The sequence below is a fragment of the Sus scrofa genome, chromosome 4 (assembly GCF_054392235.1).
Source record: "Sus scrofa isolate SSC_HxYL_T2T_F1_AM1 chromosome 4, Sscrofa_HxYL_maternal_Yorkshire_Landrace_v2.0, whole genome shotgun sequence".
NCBI classification, from domain to species: domain Eukaryota; kingdom Metazoa; phylum Chordata; class Mammalia; order Artiodactyla; family Suidae; genus Sus; species Sus scrofa.
The window spans coordinates 56,706,700-56,729,885 of NC_139386.1; the positions used below are offsets into that span (position 1 = coordinate 56,706,700).

The window sequence follows — 23,186 nt, forward strand, 5'->3', positions numbered from 1 at the left end:
GACCAGGTTGTGTTTGCCTAATAATTTAATCTTTCAGTAGCAGCACTTGGAGAATTTTTTACCCAGAAATAATAACAATCTCATTAGTAGGACTCCTTTTCTCTCCTTTCTCTGAAACAAAGCAATTCTGCAACCTCTGATAATCTGAGGCTTTGTTTTATAACCTCTGATATTCTGTTAACCTACTGATCACAGAGCAAACCTCACCTCCTAATTCCCAGGAAGTGACTAAATGGTACTGCCCTCATTCTGCTGCCAGGTTTCTACAAGTTTGCTTACTCACAGTGTGACCATCTATCCATCTGTAATTTAACTATTCAAGTTCTAGTACATGGAGCTAACCACCCACATCCAGCAGGACTGAAGATTCTACCTTTCTAATCACTTACAGAACATCTACTGTTTTGAAGCTTAGAACTTTCGTTGGTTTCCTTTGTTTCTGCTTCTGTCCCTTACCAATCTAAAACATTAATTTTATTGAACAAATCACATGGCTCCCCATTTACACTATTCATGGTCTGTGTACACTCAAATACAAAATATTTCTTTATGCATGTACAGTTGTGTGGAGGGCAGGGAGGGGCGGGGCTTGTGTATATAACTTCCCATATTAGTTCTAGCTATTCTGAAAAGACCATTTATGTGAAAGTAATAATCTCTTCTTTCTTTTTCTTTTTTTTTTTTTTTTTTTTTTTTTGTCTTTTTGCCTTATCTAGAGCCGCTCCCGCGGCATACGGAGGTTCCCAGGCTAGGGGTTGAATCGGAGCTGCAGCCTCTGGCCTACACCAGAACCACAGCAACGACAGATCCGAGCCGCGTTGCTGCAACCTACACCACAGCTCATGTTAACACTGGATCCTTAACCCACTGAGCAAGGCCAGAGATCGAACCCACAACCTCATGGTTCCTAGTCGGATTCGTTAACCACTGAGCCACGACGGGAACTCCAGTAATAACTTCTCATTCTTGGCAATCTAATTATTTCAGCAGTAGATTCAGAAGGTTAAGTACTCATCTTAGTCTTCTTCCTTAACCAAATTTTATACAAAATCAAGTTAAATCAGATTAAGTAATATTTCTGTTATACATAGCAAAACTGAATATTCATTGTCTTTTAAAACTTATTCTTCAGTGCCCCCTGGGAGAAATATTGAGTCATTCCTTCTAGCAAAAGAATATAAGCACATACACTTAGAAATAACATGATGACAAAGACCAATATTATTCAAAGCTTGCAGGGTTTTGTAAAGCATCACTGTTGGAATGTTTTGTGTCCCATTGCTGTTAATGAAATTTGAAATTGATGGAATTAGAATGAAGAATGGCCAAATAAGACTCCCTGCTGAAATCAGAGCTTGCGTTGAATGTTCAGTATCTGAATATCTCTAATCCTTCTGTTTTGAAACTGTGCCACCAAAATGATGTTCTATTTTAATCCATTATATTAATTGATTGAATGCTTAAATAGATTTTGTTGGGACGAAGAGAATTCATGATATTTTTTTAATGGTTTGCTATGGGCTAATGTACTTTAATAGAAGAGCGCTTTCCTATAACTAAAGCTTTATGTGAGAGATTAATATATTCTATTCACTTGTATCATTTGTTTTCCCTGTTCTTTTAGAATGTAATTCAGCTAGTTGATAGTTGCAGTGTTAAAAGATTCAAAATAAATATACTCCTGATTTAAGAACATCTAAAGCAGGGCATTCCCATTGTGGCTCACTGGTAGGGAACCCAGCTAGCATCCATGAGGATGCAGGTTAGATCCCCGGCTTTGCTCAGCGGGTTAAGGATCTGCTATTGCGGTGAGCTGTGGTATAGGTCATAGATGTGGCTCAGATCTGACATTGTTGTTGCTGTGGCGAAGGCCAGCAGCTGAAGCTCCAGTTCTGATTCTACCCCTAGCCTGGGAACCTCCATATGCCATGGGTGCAGCCCTAAAAAAAAAAAAAAAAAAAGAAATTGTAAAGTTATGTGCTTGAGTGAAAGTAAAACTAGTGATTCAAGGGGAAGAAATTCTCCTGGAAATGTTTCCACAACCTACTCTTCTACCCCATCCCTCCCAATTCCCTTCATCTATCATGTTAACATTGATCAGAAGCTCTGCAGGCAATGACTAAACTGGACAGGAAGGAGTCAAAGAAGAGAGATAACTTCAGAACCCAGAACTCCAATCAGAAGCATTTATTGACAGAAATCTGGCACACAGTTTCATATCGAAGCTACTCTCAGTCAATCTCTTTTCCTTTGACCTCCAACAATTCATTTTTTTTTTTTTAAAGAAAAATGCTCTGTCCATCAGGATTGTTAAATTTGATACAAGTTCTTCGGTCTAGATTTTATTAGATGCTAAGAGGACATTGTGGATGCTGCTCATGGAATAACCAATGCACTTTGTTCTCCACTTCTCAGCACCACAAGCCTCCTCTGAGTCAGTGGAGTCACTGACTCTGGACAACAGGCTGTGCACAGAAATGGTATGTGTCACTCATGACGCAAGTATTTCAGTGCAAGCGCTTTATCCTTCAGTAGTTTCCTCCTCTCCCCGGTGACCAGGAGGCCGTCTTCCCCCGGATGGTGTGAATAAAAGATGGTGAAACTTCTGTCAGCCTGACTCATGAGTGACCATGTGAGGCAGATCTGTCTGCTACCTGACTTGGATGTACTGTAAACAAGAAACAAACTTCCATTGTGTTAAGCAAAGGAGATTTCAGAGTTAAGTTGCTGCCATAGCATGAACCATAATTAAACAGGCTTGCCATTCAGAGATGGAAGTATTAATGGGCAACAGGGTTACTCTGCAGGACTCTTAAGACAAATGGAAATGCTCAGATGTCAAATGAACATCTGCAGTTCAATAAAGATATTTCTATTATTGGTTAGAGATCTTTCAGATGAAAATAACTGAAACCCAGATCAAACTATTATAGATAAACAAACATATATGGGTTTGTTAAATCCATGGGCACCACAGCTGTTGCAAAGGTGAGGGTTGCAAATGGGATGCTTCAGGAACAAGCACCAGAGACTGCAGTGCTGACAGGGCACTCTTCAATTCTCACTCCTGCATCTCCATAGAGGCTCTCTTTATTTTCTCTCTGTGTGGCCAAACTTCCTACAACCAAAAGTATGGCTTCTCATGTCTCTCAAGCTTCTGCCACCAGAGAGAAAGTGGCAGATGCATTCATGCCTTTTTGCTTTAATTTAAAAATCCCAAGGAAAAACATGATCGTCATAGCTGGAGTTAAATGGCCCCAGGTGGGCCAAGCAACTATGTCTAGCAAGAAATGTGGCCTGTAAACACCATTAAGCTTCAATGTGAAACAGCTGGAATGAAATAATGCCATTTGCAGCAAGTTCTAAAGATGATCATATTACGTGAAGTAAGCCAGACAGCGAAAGACAAATATCTTATGATATCACTTATATGTGGAATCTAGTAAAACGTCATTAAAAGAACTTGTTGGCAGGACAGAAACAAACTCAAAGATTTCAAGGTCAAACACAGGGTTACCAAAGGCAGAACTGAAAGGGGAAAGATAAATTGGGAGGATGAGGCAGGCACATGCACACTATTATATTTAGGGGGAGATAACTAACAGGAAACTAGTCTATAGTACAGGGAGGTCTACTCAATGTTCTGTAATAATCTATATGGGAAGAGGAATATATACATATATAATATATTAATATAACTGATTCAATTTGCCATAAACTTAAAACCAATAAAATACTGTAAATCAACTATATGCCCCAATACAATTAATAAAAACAAAATAGTTGGAAGAGAAGCAAATCCAAAAGTTGTTTCCAAAAAGATGGGTTTCTGGTCAGACAAAACACTCATAAACATGTTCAAAATCCATAATGCACAGAGGTAAAGTCCAAAAATCTCTTAAAACTAAAGATTTTCTAATTTATCTGACGTCAAAATCTAACCGTATCCAAACTAATTTGGTGAACTAGGCATGAACTTGATGTGAAGCTGCCTGTTTTACTTTTTCAAAACATCAAAGTTTTATTTTCTAAATTCACTATTCTGCTTTTTTTTTCATTTTTAAATAGTATCTTGATTTTATTTAAATATAATACATGCACATGCTAAAAATTCATTTGCAATGTTTATTTGTGACTGGTAAGTATATTCTTTTATTTTTTGGCCACACCCATGGCATGTGAAAGTTCCTGGGCCAGGTATCAAACCCACACCATAGTAGTGACAATGCCAGATCCTTAGGCCACTGAGCCACCAGAGGGATCTTAACGGTAAATATATTTCCATGTAGAAATATTAATCTGTTTTATTATGGGTTACTGCTCAAATTCTTCTGAGGGTGTTATATAAAACATGGTATATGAATCATATTACCTTTCGGATTATAAATTCCAGAACACTTATTGCAGTGTTTTAGATAAGAGATAGTATATCAGGAATTGTAGCAGTACAAATATAAATGTCCACAGAATGACTGATGTTACCATAATTAAAAACATACATTTTACTTTTTTAAAATAACAAAAAATAAAATAAAATAGTTTTTTTAAATTTTACAACCTATTTTAAAAAAATACACATAATATATACAGAGATCTACCCACCTATATCTGTATTTATCTTTCTGAAAGAGTGGTGGAGCACACATCCACACACTACATGGACATTTGTGTTTTGTACACTACATGGACATTTGTGTTTTGTACACACTGAACTTCCCGTCTTCAGCTACAAATTCTTAAGACGAGAGTTAACTATATCAAGACACATCAACTCAATACAACTTCTGCATATAGCATAGGTTTCTAACTTGCTGAAATAAGGAGTAGTATGATGGAATTACATAGTTTCAGAGATGAGAGTGATCTTAAAAATCATTTAATACACACTCTATTGTCACATGAGAAAACCAAAAAGTGGAGAGAAAAAGTGATTCCCTAAGCTCAAAGAATTGGTGATAGTTGATTGGTTACACAATCTTTTTTTAAAAAACAAAAAAAAAACTTTTAATCAGTGAAACATAGCTTTTCAAAAAGCTATGGTTTGAGTCCTTTCAATATTACATATTTGCTTAGATATCTTAACTAAATTATAAGCAAACAGGAAAAAACTAATGATACTGAAGTGGCCTAGGATGAAAGGTGCTATAAAAGTGTTATTTCTACTTAATATTATAAAAATGGCCATACTACCCAAAGCAATCTACAGATTCAATGCAATCCCTATCAAATTACCCATGACATTTTTCACAGAACTAGAACAAACAATCCAAAAATTTATATGGAACCACAAAAGACCCAGAATTGCCAAAGCAATCCTGAGAAACAAAAACCAAGCAGGAGGCATAACTCTTCCAGACTTCAAGCAATATTACAAAGCCACAGTCATCAAGACAGTATGATACTAGTACCAAAACAGACATACAGACCAATGAAACAGAACTGATAACCCAGAAATAAACCCTGACATCTATGGTCAATTAATCTTTGACAAAGGAGGCAAGAGCATAAAATGGGAAAAAGACAATCTTTTCAGCAACTATTGCTGGGAAACCTGGACAGCTGCATGCAAAGCAATGAAACTAGAATAAACCCTCACACCATGCACAAAAACAGACTCAAAATGGCTGAAAGACTTAAATATAAGACAAGACACCATCAAACTCCTGGAAGAGAGCATAGGCAAAATAGTCTCTGACATCAACCTTATGAATATTTTCTCAGGTCATTCTCCCAAGACAACAGATAAAAGAGCAAAAATAAACCAATGGGACCTAATCAAACTGGCAAACTTTTGCACAGCAAAGGAAACCAAAAAGAAAACAAAAAGACAACTTACAGAATGGGAGAAAATAGTTTCAAATGATGCAATGGATAAGGGCTTATTCTCTAGAATATACAAGCAACTTATACAACTCAACAGCAAAAAAGCCAACAACTCAATGGAAAAACGGGCAAAAGACCTGAATAGACTGTTCTCCAAGGAAGATATATAGATGGCCAACAAGCACATGAAAAAATGCTCAACGTCCCTGATTATTAGAGAAATGCCAATAAATACTACCACAAGATACCACCTCACACAAGTCAGAATGGCCATCCTTAATAAGTCCACAAATAACAAATGCTGGAGGGGTTGTGGAGAAAAGGGAACCCTCCTGCACTGCTGGTAGGAATGTAAGCTGGTACAACCACTATGGAGAACGGTATGGAGGTACCTTAGAAATCTATACATAGAACTACCACATGACCCAGCAATTCCACTCTTGGGCATATATCCAGACAAAACTTTCCTTGAAAAAGACACATGCGCCCATTTGTTCATTGCAGCACTATTCACAATAGCCAAGACATGGAATCAACCCAAATGTCCATCAACAGACAATTGGATTAGGAAGATGTGGTATATATACACCATGGAATACAACTCAGCCATAAAAAAGAACAACATAATTCCATTTGCAGCAACATGGATAGAACTAGAGGCTCTCATACTGAGTGAAATAAGTCAGACAGAGAAAGACAAATACCATATGATATCACTTATAATTGGAATCTAATATAGGACACAAATTAATGTTTCCACAGAAAAGAAAATCATGGACTTGGAGAATAGACTTGTGGCTGCCTGGGGGGAGAGGGAGGGAGTGGGAAGGATCGGGAGCGTAGAGTTATCGGATGCAAACTATTGCTCTTGGAATGGATCTACAATGAGATCCTGCTGTGTAGCATTGAGAACTATGTCTAGATACTTACATAGCAACACAATAATGGGAGGAAAAAGCATGTATACATGTATGTGTAACTTGGTTCCCATGCTGTATAGTGAAAGAAAAATAAATAGAAATAAATAAATAAATAAATACTAAAGTGAACTTAATGGAATTCCTTAAAAAAAGTGTTATTTCTTATTGGAGGAATGATATGAGAAAGTCTATTATGCCTTGTAACAAAATTTTCAAAATCAAAATACTCTGAAAAATACTTGACTTGTGATTCTAATCTTTGTATTGTTAAGGCGTCTGGAAAATAGTATTTTTTTTCTTGACAGACGTAAGGTACATTGAAAGACATGAAAAATTATTAAACTTATAACGGTACACTATATGAGGTACATTTCTCTTCAATAACCATGTAGGTGGCTTTGTTTTCAAGAGAATTTCTATAGAGTGTTTCTCCCTGAATTCCACAATGTTGTTTGCCTCACTTTCTGCTGTAAATAACCTGAAATACAGCTATGTTTTGTCACAAAGTCTGTTTCCTGCTAGTCCCCAAATCTCACATCCTGTTTACCACTTGTAAAAGTTTGCCTTAAAAGTACTAATATCTGGCTGTAATTAGGGTGTCCATATATGTGGTGAATTATATACATCACTCAGGCAATGAGCTGATTAATCCCTAAATTCCCCATCTTTGATATCATTAGTTATACCAACTAACTAGTTATATTGATATCAAATAGTGTAAACATTTTCCTTACATGCTATCACTTCACCATCACTGGTCCAGAACCTCACTGGTTGTGCTTGCACAGTGTGTTTGCATTATCTTCCTAAGCAAACTTAAAACCTATGCTGTTTTAAGATAATATTATGGATTTCTCAGTGTTTATTTTGTAAGTTTGAAAAAATTGTATCCAGAAAAGTGGAATTACATGTTCTCTAAGATCACATAGCTTCTTAATGGTTTTAGTGCTCATTAGTCATTTTGGTACATATTTTTTTTTCAATAGTTGCACCTACAGCACATAGAAGTTCTGGGCCAGGGGTCGAATAACTGCAACTGCAGACCTACACCACAGCCACAGCAATGCTGGATCCCAGCTGCATCTGTAACCTAGGCTACAGCTCACAGCAACATTGGATCCTTAACCTGCTGAGCCACGACAGGAACTCCAATACATATAAATTTTACTTTTGCATACATACAATTCATACTTCCAATTTTGGAAATTCTATTTTCCTATATCTTTTAGTTAGAGGTGGGGTCTGGTGTGGTACTACCAGAGCAGAACCAGAAAACTGCAATTAGTTGCTCTCTCCGGTTCCAGGCATAGAGCATAAACATGAGAATCAGGCCATCAACCAGAAGACATCATCTTGGACTATGAATCTAGAGTAAGTGACACAAAGAATTAGGAAAGTAAAAGTTCAACTATAACCACAGCCACAGTGCAGCACTCATGTATGGTATCAGTGCCAAAAGTGTCAGTGGGTCAATGTGGGGTCCAGTACCAGCAGCATAAATATCCTAGCCGTTATTCCAAAGGCATGGACTTTGCCAAGTAGATGCCTCCTAACCATTTCTAAATCTGTTGTTTCAGGCATTCCATTTAATTCTATGGGCTAATCACTTCAAAAAAAATCCTTTCATATTTAAAACTCTTATTTGCTCTCTGCTGTTTGCAACCAAAAACCCTGACTAATAAAATGTCAGTACTGAGTTAACACACAGGATCACTGACCCTTATAGCTTCATTCTTTTTCCATTGTATGTACCTCACTGCTTTCACAAAATAAATTTACCTTAAATTTCTAAGCTCTATCATTGGTACCTTCCACTGGCAATAATTTCTTTTTAACTGTTCAATTTTTATCTTTTATGTATGATATAAATTGGGTTATAATTGCTAACATCAATTTGTTATCTAAATGGCTTATAGATTGGAGGCAAGGTATTGACTTTTGTGGCCAACATTAGTTTTGCAACACTGTAAATCTGTTTGATTCTGCAGAAGAAGATTGATTTATAGGTCATTAATAAAATCTGAAAAAGAAAAACACGTAGTGTCTAGCTGGAAATGATAAAGGTAATGGATGAATGCATGAGAGAAATATTTGTGTCTTCAATATGTAAGAAAAGACTGGTGGAACTTTATGTAAAGCATAAAATGTGTCTGAAAACTCCCAAACGGCAATGCATTTTAATAACTGACTAGTAGATAGTTTTCATTAAAAGTAAAACTAGTTAATAATCAAAGGGTGGAAATCACTCATGCATTAGCATTCATTTATTTGTTTATCAGCCAACAGTTCCAAAGTACCAACCATGTGCCAGCTGTCATTACCAGTTTATTACCTATGAAAGTTTAATGGTGTCTTTCACTGCCAGAGGAAGTTTGAACACTGAAAGGCATGGGGCATGCAAGTGTATACAGAGAAAGTTAAAAGAATTCAAAACTATTTATTTGGAGCTGAAAATAAGACTTTTCTCTAAATGTCTGCATCCCATGTATGGGAGACTTCTGAACTGTATGCTAACTTCTCTTAAAACATATTCATTTTCTTATGTAATGGTTTAGCAACACTTAAAAAGCTTAATCTGAGCAACTAGATAAAAATCAACTGAAGAAAGAGTGTAGAATATACTTTCCTAATAAGTATTGTTTGTAAAATTTTAAAAGTGCAATGCAATGTTTTAGAAATTAGTATGTATGAAAACTAAGATTTATCATAACATACAGAATTTTTACTAACATAAATTTCATTTATTTTCATTATTTCAGGATCATTTACCTTTTCAGTAACCTAATTTAATCATGACAATAAATGATACTTTATTTGGTACCAAATCAGTTATTAAATTCCCAGCATTTTATTCATTGCGGGAAATAATAAATAATACAACGTTATATACTAATGCACTTCTTATTTTTTTTCCCAACTTATTTCAATAAGTTGCAGCAAAGGGCTGTTTTAGTAGGTCATATGCTACTTCACTGAAATATTAAAATATTGGGGGTTAGGACTGGCATATGTGCACTATTATATATAAAATGCATGATCGACAGGGATCTTCTGTATAACACAGGGAACTCCACCCAACATTCTGTAATAACCTAAATGGGAAAAGAATCTGAAAAAAAAAGTGGATATGTGTATATGTATAACTGAATCACTTTGTTGTATGGCAGAAATTACCACAACATTGCAAATCAAATCTAGTTCAATAAAACTTAAAAAAATTTTAAAAAATTTCATTTTAGTTTCCATTAGGGGATTATTGTCAAAGCTGTTAGATATCTGGATTACTTATAAATATCATTTGCAGGTCACAGTATAATCCACAATACTTGATTCCTTAATATAAATCCTATCAAGTGAGCCTTATGTTCTTACTAATAAAAGAAAACTTTATATATGAAAAGAGCAAGCTCCACATTTTTCTCAGAAGTGATGGCAGGTAACATCTAGAGGTTCCCCAGCTATAACTCATCAAGGGGGGCTAGGGTAGGGGGGAAAAGGCATATGCTTGTTATTTTGTCTCTTCCCTATCAATCTCTCTCACTCTGTCTCTCCCTCACTCGGCAACCCCTGCCCACTCATTTGGATAGCTTTAGGTAAAGTTACTGCTACTCTAGTTTTGGCACTCAGCCCCCACCATTTTCTTTGGTCTCACATTTGTGTTGTATGTCTGGACCTTGAGGGCATCTGGGTTTGAGAGTTGAGAGTTACTGCATAACAAGACTAAACATAAATTAAAAGGATGATGAAGGACAGAAGAAAAGTTATACAAGACTCTTTTCCTGTCTTTAAGGAGACAAGAATCCATTAGTAAAAACAAACACTACTACAGAATACCAAACGCAGTTCTCATCTTTATTATACCAGAGGGACCAGAGGGAGCGCATTTCCACCAGTGTCGGTAATCGCTAGGCTCTGTTTTTCCAGCAGTAGCAGAGTGAGTTCTCGTCCTCTAAATCAAAATCCATAATTAAAATCTCAGGGCTTTAGGAGGTGAAGACATGGAAGCAGAGGTGAGCAGTTAAAAAGGGGTCCCCAAGTGATTCTTGGACACCTCTCCTGATTTACCTGGCTCTGCTCTTCCCAACTCCTCCTCTACCTCACAGATGCAGACAGGTTTAAATGGAATCCCACTGCGGGGAGCTAGTCTATAAGGATAATGATATGAAAGCTCTTCCCTCTCTCAAGGGTAGTTTTGCACTGTGCCAGGCCAGCAAGGCTGAAAAGTGAATCTCCCAGAATTCCCTTTCTTGTGTGGTATTAGGTTAGGTTGGCCACACAGGAATATATTTGGAAGGCAGCAATAATGCATCACCCATGAGGGTTGTGCAAGACCCCAGGAGCTGCTGCATTTCACTCACTGTGTGGCTGATCTGATGGTTCACATTGCTGGTGCAGGAAAGCAGCCAAAATGGCAGTTCATCCAAAGTCACCCTTCTCATCCTTTTTCAGTTCCTCAATGCCCCACGTGAGGTGCATGTGCATGTTTCCTGGTGAAGGCCACAACCTTCTTCAGCAGATACACAATAACACCGAGTTTAGATATAGTAACAGACAGGTGTGGCTTCCAGTATGTCCCAGTAGGCTGGAGATTTTCCTTGTGGGTTCCAGTTTGTGCTCATGGATTCCAGCTTGTCTTTGTTTCATCTCTGTTTTACATGCATCTTCCCAGTTGACTTGATGACAATATAACTATCACCGCAAGCCTAGGTACTGGCTTTCCACAGTGTTTCTTTCTTCTTTTTTTTTTTTTCTGATCCCCTAATCACTCCTGTTCAGATCTTTATTTTCCCAGTGTTTCCTACAGTTGTGCAATGTTTAATCCCCATAATAAATAAATCCCTTAGTCTGAATTACTCATGCTGGTTCTGCTTTCCTACTCAAAGTCTAATATAATTTATATATATTATATATATGAAAGCCTTTAGTAGCACCTCACTTACTGTGAGCCTGGCTAAAGTGCTATCATCCAGAGAGGAAGAAAGCCCTCTAGAGAGAATAATTAGAAGCACGTGAAATGTTGAGATGTCTGAAATCGTTATGATCCCAGTAAGAAATAATATACAACTCATGCAATTCCTCTCTGTACCTCACTTAAATCTTTTTTAAACTTTTTATTAGAGTAAGGTCGATTTACAGTGTTGTGTCAATTTCTGCTGTACAGCATAGTGACCCTCTCATTCACAGATACACATTCTTTTTCTTGTACTATCTTCCACAATGTTCTACCCCAAGACACTGGATATAGTTCCCTATGCCGTATAGCAAGACCTCATTGCTTATCCATTTTATTTATTTATTTTTTTTAAATTTAAGTTTCTTTAATTAAATTAAGGGCTAATCAGTGTTTTTCTTCAGTTCTGAGTTATTTACAAAAGCCGGAAGGTATTGTAATGTTTTTTTCAATTTCTAGGGTAAGCTTTCTACACCATGGGACTGATATTATGGCCTAACTTATTTGTGGTCCTCATCATGAGGTTACATTCATCCTGCTGACTGACTCTTAGTGAGATCCTAAGTAATAAGATGCTCTTAATATAGAGAATGGTTTTTTTGTTTGTTTGTTTTATTTTCCCACTGTGCAGCAAGGGGGTCAGGTTATCCTTATATGTATACATTACAATTGCATTTTTTCCCCTACCCTTTCTTCTGTTGCAATATGAGTATCTAGACAAAGTTCTCAATGCTATTCAGCAGGGAGCTTGGGCTTATCAGACACAACTTAGAATAGATTTACAAGGAGATCCTGCTTATCCATTTTAAATGTGAGTTTGCATCTATCTACCCGAAACTCCCCATCCATCCCACTTCCTCCCCCTCCCCCTTGGCAACCAGAAGTCTGTTCTCCATGTCTAAGATCTATTTCTGCTTTGTAAATAGGTTCATTTGTACCATATTTTAGATTCCACATATAAGTGATATCATATGGTATTTGTCTTTTTCTTTCTGACTTACTTCACTTAGTGTGAGAACCTCCAGTTTTATCCGTGTTGCTACAAATGGCATTATTTTGTTAACCATCTCCTGATTGTCTCCTCTGCCTCCAGGACTCTCTGGCATTCTGTATGTATTCAAGAATTATTAACCAAATGAATGAATGATGCAGTGAATGAATGAATGAATGCCAAAGGCACTTTCCATCCACTGAAGCTTCAACATACCAGTGTTCATTGATTCCCTACTGCTTTGTTAGGCACAGTAATTGTTCCATTTTTAAATACAAAAACCTGGAAGATGAGAATTATTATTGACGTTTTACAGATGAACAAGATTAAGTTATATTGCTCAGAACTACACAGCTAGCGTGTCCTGCTACATCAGGCTTCCTATCAAAAGGACATTGCTGGAGTTCCCATTGTGGCTCAGCAGTAATGAACCTGACTATAATCATGAGGACCCGGGTTTGATCCCTGGCCCTGCTCAGTGTGTTAAGGATCTGGGGTTGCCATGAGCTGCAGTATAGATCACAAACGTGTTGCTTGGATATGGTGTAGGCCGGCAGTTATAGCTCTGATTCAACCCCTAGCCTGGGAACTTCCATATGCTGCAGGTGCAGCCCTAAAAAGACAGGGGGTAAGAAATAAATAAATAAATAAATAAATAAATAAGGACATTCTCTCTGGCAAAGACTCACACAGAAAATTTTATCTTGACTTCCTCACCCATTCCTCTCCCTTAAGAGTATTCTCCTTCCAGGGTCAGTTCCTATTTTTCCTTGTTTATTTGCTCGGCTTATTCTCAAGCACAGTTTTCTGCAGATTTAGAATGCCATCTGTCTCCAGGCTTTGATTCCTGCTTCTCCCAAATTTTGCCTTGTGAGTATGACTCAGCCTGACCTGTTTCTGCTTTCCATTTTAAACCTGACTAAGAATTACATCAATGGATTAAAAAAAAAAATTAGTCATTGGCTTTTCAGGCAAGTTGTAGCTTTGGATTTCTTCTTTGATGTTCAGGATATGTGACTAGATTCAGTGCAGCTCTGAAGCAGCCACACCATCCTCCATGCACGCAAGCTCATCTCTCTTGTCCCCATTTCCTATCTGCCCAATTCCTTCCAATGCCTCTCTAGTGAGTGTATCTGGGCCCCTTCCCAACTTCCTGGTTCTCTCTGGCTCTGACCTGGGTGCTCACTGTCTCATTTCCAGTACAGCCACAGTCTTGAGTACTGGTGTACTAGGACAGATACCAGGGGTCTGAAGTACCAAACCTAAGGAGGTCTGATGGAATATTTTCATGCAAAGTGAGGAATGGGGCTTATCATGTGTAAAACTAACTTTGTCATCCAGATTAGAGGCACAATTCATTATTTCATGTGCTCTCAAACCACAGTAAATGTGATTTTCCTTGAACTGCAGTGTAATAGGCATTTGAGATTTTCCTATAGCAGCACTTACACTAGGACCCAAATCACGTTCCTTCTTCCTAGAAGAAAAGAAACACTAATCCACTTCAAGAAACACCGCTTCTTAATGGCAAAACACTAGCATTTTGTGTTTTTCCAGGTTTTTTTTTCTTTCTTGTATTTGAAAAGTTGTTGAATGTAAGGCAATATTTTGGCCCTGATTCACTGTTAGAAAAAGCAGACTGAAAACCTGAGTCCCTGAAGAACACAGTGAGAATTATCCAATTTTATTGTCCTCTGCAGATTCATAGAATTGTTGGTGTGAAAAAAACCATGGCAATGAATCTAATTCAGGTCCACACTCAATGCCTGCCGGCATATCACATACTTCCCTAGAGAGATAGAAAGGTATTCTATTTTTAAAGATTTCCAAAAATCCCATAACCTCACTCAATAAATCCTTCCCATGTGCAATTACTTTCCACACCAGGAAACATTTCTTTATATCTAACTAAAATATCTTATTCTATAGTATCTTTGTGTCCTCTGCTTCCTTTTGTCCTATTTGTAGTCTACAGTAAGAATGGATGCATTCTTTAAAATATATATATTTTTATTATGTATATTATATAATATATATTAAAATACTTGTTATATATTATATATACATTATTGTATAGATTATATTTAAATATTTATTATATATTTTATTATATAAAATTATATATATATATAACTTTGCTAGTGCCTGAAACTAATACAATATTGCAAGTGGACTATACTTCAATTTTACAAAGGAATGGATGCTTTCTGTATTATTTTATTTATTGGGCTTTAAACTTCATTGGAATGCATAACTTATTAAAACTTTTTGCACATTTCAGTGTCTCTTTCACTAGAAAGTTCATAAACACTTCAATGTTTTTTACGAGTAAGTAGTTTTTATGTTAAAACTTATAAGATTCACAACAATGATTGCCTAAATACAAAATGTTCATGTTTATCATCCAGCACAAGTGCTTAGCTGGTAGGGTCTCAGAAAATATTCTTAATAATTGACAAGAGTATAATAGGGTTTCCAAATTCTAGCATTAGCGCAACAAGTAACCTCTAAAAAGACCAAAAAGTATTCAATAAACATCCCTGTGATCCACAGCAAGAGATGAATACACAAACTTTTTACTGCATTTAATTTTCATTAACTTAATGGGCCACATGTGGCATATGGCTACTGGATTACACAGGACATGCCTAGTAAATACATCTATTAAACTGAATATCAGAAATTTTATTTCAAAATTTTTAAAATTTAGAAAAGTGAGTACACGTTTTTTTCATTTCAGAGCACATCTTATTATTGCAGGAGTAAATTCAGATTCCAAAAGTATCCATTTGTTATATTCAAACTGGGAAAGTCTTGTTTTTGTTAAAATATAGTTATTATTGTTATTTTAGTGAAGTTAGTATTTTCAAAATGACTAGACAAATATGAATATGTACAGTATGAATACCCACTAGCACTAAAAATGCTTCTACTTTAAACTAAAAGAAACAATTCCTGAAGACAGTTAAGAATAGTAAAGATTTTGGAGTTCCCGTCATGGCTCAGTGGTTAATGAACCTGACTAGTCTCCATTAGGATGCAGGTTTGATCCCTGGCCTCACTCAGTGGGTTAAGGCTCAGACAATGCTGTGATCTGTGGTGTAGGTCACAGACACACCTTGGATCCTGCATGGCTGTGGCTGTGATGTAGGACGGCAGCTTCAGCTGCCATTGGACCCCTAGCCTGGGAACCTCCATATGCCACGAAAGCAGCTATAAAAAGACAAAAGACAAAAAAAAAAAAAAAAAAAAAAGATTTAAATATTAAATCCATATATAAAATAAGTATACTCTAAGCAGGATAAATATTTTCTTACTTTCCTACAATAATTTTTTCTTTGAATCTACAAGTAATTCATTACTAATCCAGTAGCTAATTCAATCCTTCATTCTATTTGCTTCACAAGGATGTACGGTTAATTTAACAAATGTGGTTTATGCTGATTCAGTAGAAACCTTCAAGATAATAGCATTAAATTATGGAAATTTAAGTTTTGGTTTGTTTGCACTTTTAAACCATGTCTCAAAATAATATAAGGATTTTTACTTTATAATTCAGAATCACTCACCCCTACCTCCTTCCCCAAGGAGATAAAATTATAGTTAAATACTGTGAAATAATGCGGAGAAATAATACTTCCTTTAATTCACATTTAATAAAATTGATTTACTTGTTAAATAGTGTATGTATATATATGAAATTATCTATCTACCTATAGATACATACATAGATAGCCACACATATACATATGTGTGTGTGTGTCTGTATATATATCTTTTCATTTTTTCACCACCAGTTTCTATTTCTAGCATGTACTTTTTTGGCCAAAAGTTTAACCACCTAGTCCTTTGTCACCTCACGACTAAACTACTTCGATAATTTTATATCTCTTATGGAACCTTCTAACCTTGCCCTTACCCAAGAAGATACCATAAATCTATTTCATATGTAGCTCTAATAAAACCACCCTCTTACCTAAAGCAGCTCTAGAAGATTTGGACATTTTTGTCAACTGAATCTATGACATTAAATAAACTACCTCCTCGTTCTCTCAACATTCACATTTCTGAGCATTTTTTATTTCCTTATTAACACAGTTTCACCAGTGCAGTCAAGCCATTTTCCCTCCATGGCCAGTTAAGGACGGCCTTATTTTCCCCCATATTTTCTCAGCCCACGATGTCATACCAGTATTCTCTTTGTCACATATCCATTACTTCCTTCAAGCCTCTGCTATAAATCATGCTCATCATTTGCTTAACCCATCAACTACTAATATCTTCTCTTATCTCTTGCTAATCAGTCCTACTTTATAGTTCCCTGATCTCAAAACTCAAAGAATAAGTTCTGTAATATCACATATTCATAGAAGCAAATGTCTTTATTGTTTTTAGAACATACATATAAACACACACACAGTTTTGTCTTCCTGCTTAAAAGCTGTGATTCTTGGGGTATTTGCCCAATGCCACTCTTAAGTCCTATTCCCCAAATATTTCTTTTTTGGGTTGATAAATTAATAAATTGATTATTTCTTGCCTAAACTAAATATTTTAAATGCGATTGACAAATTTTAAGGCCAATGACTTCACTAAAATATTTAAAATGAAAAAAATAAAATATGACTTCATATTTAATTAATTCCTCAACATCTATTCCTCTCTGCTACTCGAAACTGATTCCTCAAATAATTATAATTTACCTTAAATGCAAAGCAATTTGAATGGCTCTAAGGATACTAATGTGTTTTTCAGAATTATTTTCCCTTCTCTTATTAGGCTGTCCTTGCAGATGGAGAACCAGATTGCAAAGTAAAATTCTTATTTCCTTAATGTAGCAGAAAAAAAAAAAAAAAAGTTAAGCATTTAAACTTTAGTGAAAGTAACCTTTATTATACTAATTAAATTTCTTTTTGTTTCTCAGTTAACCATTTTCAAGATTAACTGCTTTTAACTTTTGATTTCTAATGGGCAAATGGCCATCAAGCAAAAATGTTTGGCAAGTTAGACTATAATGAATAGTAAGAAATAAATTGAAATCTGGCTAGTTCAGTATAGGTTGATAAACTACATGAGCCAATAATTTAAAGGAAAACATCCTAAAATGAAATTCTTTTTCTAAAGATCCAAACATATAAGTTAGGTATTTCACTGAAAATCTGGAGAAAGTAGATTAAAAATTCTTTTCACTAGCTGTTTTCCCAAGTGCCTAAGGTACTGAGCAATATTTCTCAAGGAAACCTTAACCTTACAATGAGTATTATCCTGGACAGAATTAATCAGACTCCTTAGGGCTAGACACATAATGAGAATTAATGCAGGGGAAGCTTTAATTTAACTTTATGGTGAAAATCTGTAATAGCTATAGGCAGTAAGTGGGGATATATGAGATGCCACTCAAAATCATGGAAATCAATCTTTCTTCAATTGATCTTACACTTTTACTCTGATCTATAGTATGCCTGTTCCACTTTTTCTTGGAAATTTTCTTGTCACAGTGGTCAGAGGCACTACTGGCAAGGGTTGGTGGGGTCCTGGGAGTGTCTTCTGCAACATGAGAGACATAAATGCATATCAAAGGATTATTCTGTATCCCGCACACTCTTCATTGTGCCTCCAGGATTGTAACTAATATGTCAGAGTGTCTTATCCACAGTGAAACCAAGAACTGTTCAACATTTTAGAAAAGGTTGATGGAAAGACCATTCGCCCTGTTTGTGACACCAATATAACATGCCAATCTGATCACAACTGCTGTGTTGTGGTGATTCTACCTATTGATGCAAGTGTCATTTACCCCACTGCTCTATAAAGTTGCAAACATCCATTTACCTAATTTTTAATCTTGCATAAACAATCACATATTTTTTTATTTTTTCTATCTCATGACATAGAGCATTTTATTATTTTTCATATGAGTTTTAAAGGTAAATAATATTGTTTCTGAATTTCATTTCAGATCACTAAAAGGGGTGTTGGTATCTAACAGGTTGAGAACCACTGTTCTACGTCATTTGTGATGATTCTTTTTTATCAAACACTCACCGATTGCAGTTAGAGGAGGTCAAGGCCAGGGAGAACTATGAAGTCTTCCAGTGGTCTTAGAAGAAAATATTTGCTTATTGATTATTCTAAAAAGGGAAATAATACAAGGAGATCTTGTCAAGCCTTTATTCTTCTACCTTGTGCCTTCAGTGAGAACATGTTTGCATTATAACAATGTGGAAACAAGCTTGTAATTCAAGGGCAAATGACATTGAACCAATGGATAACTTTGGAACTATTCTCCCAATCTTCTTGATATTTTAAAGTAGAATAGTTTACTGCTATTTCGATTTTACAAGCATAAATCTGTTACACCTGGGACAACACTGACTTAATATCTTAACTTCAAATCTGGTTATCATCCGTTGTACCAGGCTACTATTTACCCAGGTGTTAACACTGATAATTTTAGAGTCACTTTATCATTATCCATCTCCCACATCTAATCAGTCTTAAATACTGTTAATCTGACCTCATAATGGAAGCCCATTTACGTTTTTCATTTTCCCCTTTCAATATCTTAAGCCAAATGACCATCATATTCCATCTGCACTTTCCACTATAGCCTTCCAACTGGCCTTACTGGGTCTCCTCATCCTCTACCAAATTTTCTACCCGTAACAGACTTGTTGTTTTAAAATACAAATTGAATCATATCAGTTCTCTCAGAAAAAAGAAGGCTCTTCTTGCTGGAGAACAAATTCCCAAAGCTTTACTGGGTATATAACATTAATCCCACAACCCATACATTAAGTAGGCTATTCCCCTTTCTGGAAAAACTCTCCTTCCCACTGTCTCCACCATTTCACACACAAACTAACTTCTCATTGCTAATTTATCCTCACTTTCAGTTGAAATCAGCATAAAACATCACTTCCTTGGAAAAGCCTTTTCTAATCCAGATATTCCGTCAGCCAGGAGTTATTCACTCACATTAAACACTAAGCAGCATGAGGGTAGTTGATGCAACACATTTATCATTGTTGTCCTGGTTCCCTGCTGAGCCTTTGTCTTAGACTAACTGATCAAATGATACTAGTAGAGTGAATGGAAAACTGAACTATTTAGTCTTCCCTGTTCTGACCCTAGACAAAACAATTTTCCCAGGATAAAATCTGGCTCTCTCTCTAGGCTGTCTTCAGGGAAGAGACAGCTAGGCATATCAAACAGAGTCCAGTCTTCTTAAAAATTGTACTCGCCAATATAAATTAATTATTCTGATTTTCCACAAGGGTCTCATGTCATTGCGATTAGTGTGAGAGAGAACCACTCTCGGATGTGGACAAAAATTAGATTCATTACAAAGCTGAGGGCTTTTCCCTGGAAAGTGCTAAAATTTATCCAAGTAAAGCCACCTTGTAAGGCCCTATTGGTATGGCTTTCTTGAATGATTATTATCCAAAAGTAAATTTAAATCTTAAATCCTCACTTTAATAAGGACAAAAATAACCAAAATATAAATAAACAACAAGTTTCTGTTGTTGTCTTATCCACACCTTCTAAGGAGGACTCTTCCATTCCTCTGCTTGGCTCCAATGATTCCTGTACTGAGTTAGGAATTCAATGTAGAGAAAAATTAGAGGATGTCTTGAGAGGCAAAATTGATTTATACAAGAATAAATCACATGCCAAAGAAAATGCAAAGTTAAGAGGGAGAAGAGAATCCAATTGAAATGAGAAAGGCCTGGAGCCAGAGCTGGAATTCTGAAAAAGAGACTGAGGGGAAGTGATCTGGCAAGGCTGTGGAGAGCTGTCTGGATGAATATGACTCTGTGAGAAAGAGAAGTAGGAAAAGCATGTCTTAGGAGGTTTGCTCCATGCTGTATGGTGTATCAACCCCTGTGCACAAAAAGCATCGAGTTAAAATTATGAGTTGGTTTTACATTTTATTTTAAGAGAGAACGTGCTTTAAGGCAAGATTATAGGATTACAAAGTTTGTCCAGTACATTTAGTAAATTGCCTTCTACAAATTTGAAAATTCTAGCATACTGTCTTCAATCAGGGTGTCTTTCACTGAACTTGATCAAAGTAAAAATTATTTTTATATAAAAATTATAATTCTTAACATAGTTTCCCATGATTTATTCAGGTAGCCTCAAGGAACTGTCTTTTAAAGGGCCATATGAGATGACAAAGATCAGAGCAGAAATAAATTAAATAGAGACCTAAATGATAAGAGAAATATTAGTGAAATTAATAGGTTTGTTTTTTTTGTTTTTTTGGGGGGGCTTTTGTCTTTTTAGGGCTGCACCCATGGTATATGGAGGTTCCCAGGATAGAGGTCAAATCGGAACTACAGCTGCTGGCCTACACCACAGCCATGGAAATGAAGGATCCGAGCCACGTCTGCAACCTACATCACAGCTCACAGCAACACAGGATCCTTAACCCACTGAGCAAGGTCAGGGATTGAACCCATGTCCTCATAAATACTAGTCAGGTTTGTTAACCACTGAGCCATGATGGGAACTGCATTTTTTTTTAAGATAAGCAAAATAGACAAAACTTTAGCTAGACTTACCAAGAAACAAAACAAGGAGAATGCAAAGAAACAAAACAAGGAGAATGTAAAGAAATAATACTAGAAAGAAAAGTCTTTGATTAGATGGCCTCACTGGTGAATTCTCCCAAACATTTCAATAAGAATTAATACCAACCCTTCACAACATCTTCCAAAAATTAGAAGAGAGCAGAACACTTCCAAACCCATTTTATGAAGCTAAAATTATCCTGACACCAAGGTTATAAAGTACACCAAAAGGGAAAACAAAAATATCCCTGATGAACATAGACACAAATTCCTCAAAAAAAAAAAAAAAAAAATCTCAGATGTTTAAAAAAGTACAAAACTCAGCACCAATTCATGATAAAAACTTTAACAAAGTGGTTATAGAGGGAACACACATCAACATAATAAAGCCTATATATGACACAGTGATAGCTAACATCATAATCAATGATGAGAATCTGAAAGCTTTTCTTCTAAGATCAGAACAAGACAATGATGTCCATTCTTGCCACATATGCACCTTTTCCTTACAGCATCAATGCCTTTTATTTAATTATTTTTTTCTTGCCTAATGAAGACTTAGTATTAGGTCACTGTTTGCACATGACATGATATTAAATACACAAAACTCTAAAGATTCAATTAAAAAAAAAGAACTGTTAGAAAAAACAAATGACTTAAATCATGTTGCAAGACACAATAATCAATACACAGAAATCAACTGTGTTTCTGTATACCAACAAGTAACTATCAAGAAAAGAAATTAGGAAAACAATTCCACTTATAACTACATCAGAATGAAGAAACACTTATGGATAAATTTAACCAAAAAGGAGAAAGTTCTGCGCACTGACAACTATAAGGCACTGATGAACAAAATAGAAGATAACACAAATAAATGGAAAAATATTCCATGTTCATGGATAGGAAGAATTAATATTGTTAAAATGTTCATACTACCCAAACCCAAAGTGATCTACAGATTTAATACAATCCTTATCAACATTCCAATGTCACTTTCACAGAAATTAAAAAAAGCAATTCTAAAATTATGGAACTACCACTACCACCACCGATAACAAAAAACCAAGATAGCTGAAGTGATCTTGATAAAGAAAACCAAGCTGGAAGCATCACACCTGCTGATTTCAAACTATATTACAATGCCATAGTAATCAAAACACTATGGTACTGGCATAAAAACAAACATAGATCAATGGAACAGAATATAGAACCAATAACTATTCTTATACATATATGATCAATTCATTAATGACACAGAAGCCAAGAATTATACAATGTGAAAAGGATTATCTGTTCAACAAATAATGAGGGGAAAACTGGACAGTCACACAAAAAAGAATGAAATTAGACCTCGTCTTATACCATAAACAAAAATAAATTTAAAATGATTTAAAAACTTGAACATAATACCTGAAATAGTAAAATTCCCAAAAGAAAACACAGGTAGTAAATTCCTTGACATCAGTCTTGACAATGACTTTTTTTTGGATTTGACATCAAAAGCAAAAACAACAAAAAACATAGTGGGACTACATCAAACTAAAAAACTTTTATGAAGCAAAGAGACTTTCAACAAATGAAAAGACAACCAATGGGATAGGAGGGAATATTTGTAAATTATGTATCTAATAAATGGTTAATATCCAAAATTCTCAAGGGACTCATACAACTCAATAGGGAAAATAAAACAATTTTAAAATGGGCATAGGATCTAAATTGACATTTTTCTAAAGAAGACAGAGATGACCAACAGGCACATGACAAAGTGCTCAACATCACTAATCATCAAGAAACTGTAAATCAAAACCATAATGAGATATCACCTCACACTTATTAGGACAACTATTTTCAAGAATATAGAGAAAAGGAAAACCTTGTATCTTGGTGGTGGGAATATAAACTCATATGGTCACTATAGAAAA

At 35.7% G+C, this 23,186-nt stretch overlaps 1 protein-coding gene across 30 annotated transcripts in view; it reads right to left on the reverse strand.

Moving 5' to 3' along the window:
- RALYL (RALY RNA binding protein like) overlaps window positions 1-23,186 on the reverse strand; it is a 765,932-nt gene that overhangs the window by 583,282 nt on the left and 159,464 nt on the right. For 15 of the 30 annotated variants that reach the window (XM_085021176.1, XM_085021189.1, XM_021090629.2 and 12 more), the window contains one exon: window positions 18,731-18,816. The exons of the other annotated variants lie outside the window; for them this stretch is intronic. The gene's annotated coding sequence lies outside the window, so the exon portion shown is untranslated. The remainder of the gene's footprint in view (window positions 1-18,730; window positions 18,817-23,186) is intronic. 30 annotated transcript variants of the gene reach the window in all.